This window comes from Micromesistius poutassou (assembly GCF_964030765.1).
Source record: "Micromesistius poutassou genome assembly, contig: SCAFFOLD_6396, whole genome shotgun sequence".
NCBI classification, from domain to species: Eukaryota; Metazoa; Chordata; class Actinopteri; order Gadiformes; family Gadidae; genus Micromesistius; species Micromesistius poutassou.
The window spans coordinates 8843-10287 of record NW_028180605.1 but is presented as its reverse complement, the minus strand read 5'-3'; the positions used below and the strand labels follow the sequence as shown (position 1 = coordinate 10287).

Sequence of the window (1445 nt, the reverse complement as noted above, 5' to 3'; positions counted from 1 at the left end):
CTGAAGAACATGGCCAACGCCGCCGGCCAGTCCTGTCGCGACTACACCCCCCCGGGGGGGGAGACCCTAGACCAGGTGAGTCGATCACAGATCACCTGGATCCTACAGAGACCTGGTCTCTGTGTTAAGGGCTGAAACATGAGGAGGAAATGATTGTGTTAATGTTGTCACATCAAAGCCAAAGTGTTGTTTTTATCTGTGTTAAATGTTTTATTTGAGTAACACAACATGGTTAAGAAAGTGTTTCCTCCGCCTGCTTCTAATGGGGTCCTCTATTTGAAAAGAAGCCACAAACGCCAAAGGTTTATTACTGCTTTTATAATAGCGCCACCTAGTGGCCGTTGAAGATGTTGCCGTTAAAAAAAACAGGAAGTAACGTAAGTATAGAGGACTATGGTCATAGTAGACCGCTGAGACTAGAGGGTCTTTTAAAGTCTTGTTGCTTAATTGGGTTAGTTAGGTGAGTTTGATTGATTAGTTAAGAGTTAGGTTAGGTTAGGTGGACCTATTGGGTTAAAAATATATAATTTGATGTGAAGTGTGTTTGAAGTGTTAAGATAGTAGTTAAGATTCGGACCAGGTGTCTTCCGGTTAGCCCCCCCCCCCAGGTCCAATTGGTCTGACCCGTCCTCTTACCCCCCCCCCCCCCCCCCCCCCCAGGTCCGGCGTCGCTTCAAGGACTTCCTCAAGGTTCTCTTCCGGCAGATGATGGACGAGCACGGAAACGCCTCAGCCTCCGGGGGGCCCCCGGCCCCGGGGCCCGCCGCCGGCTCAGAGGAGGGGGGGCCCGGCCCCGAGGCGGGGGTCCATGTCCTGGCGGTGAGCCACGGAGGCTTCATCCGTGTGGCCGTGAAGCACCTCCTGGAGGAGCGGGGCTGCACGCCGCCGCACGGCGCCCGCGCCACGCAGCTCACGGCCCCCTGCCCCAACACGGGGGTCAGCCGCTTCCTGTTCACGTTGCGGCGGGCCCCGGGGCCACGGGGGGCCACGGGGGCCGTGGAGCTCGCTGCGGCGCGCTGCGTCTTCACCAACAGGAAGGAACACCTGGAGTGGCTGAAAGAGTGTTAGAGTGGGGGGGGGGGTGGTGGTGGGGGGGGGGGGGGACAGGGCAGGTTGAGATGATGGCGGAGGACAGACCCGCTTCACATGTGGAGACAGAACCAGAATACAAAGAAGAATCAATTATATCAATGGAAGAACACAAATGAATGAATGATTCAAAAGCTCTGTCCCTTTAAGGCCTTAAAGCTCTGTCCCTTTAAGGCCTTAAAGCTCTGTCCCTTTAAGGCTTTAAAGCTCTGTCCCTTTAAGGCCTTAAAGCTCTGTCCCTTTAAGGCCTTAAAGCTCTGTCCCTTTAAGGCTTTAAAGCTCTGTCCCTTTAAGGCTTTAAAGCTCTGTCCCTTTAACGCCTTAAAGCTCTGTCCCTTTAACGCCTTAAAGCTCTG

The 1445-nt window shown here is 54.0% G+C and overlaps 1 pseudogene across 1 annotated transcript; it reads left to right on the top strand.

Annotated features, from left to right (window-relative positions):
* The first annotated feature begins 6 nt into the window (after positions 1–6).
* LOC311370654 (fructose-2,6-bisphosphatase TIGAR B pseudogene) lies at positions 7–1068 on the top strand (annotated as a pseudogene). Its single transcript has 2 exons — positions 7–75; positions 661–1068. The product of its transcript is annotated as a fructose-2,6-bisphosphatase TIGAR B pseudogene (transcript).
* Positions 1069–1445: the final 377 nt, after the last annotated feature.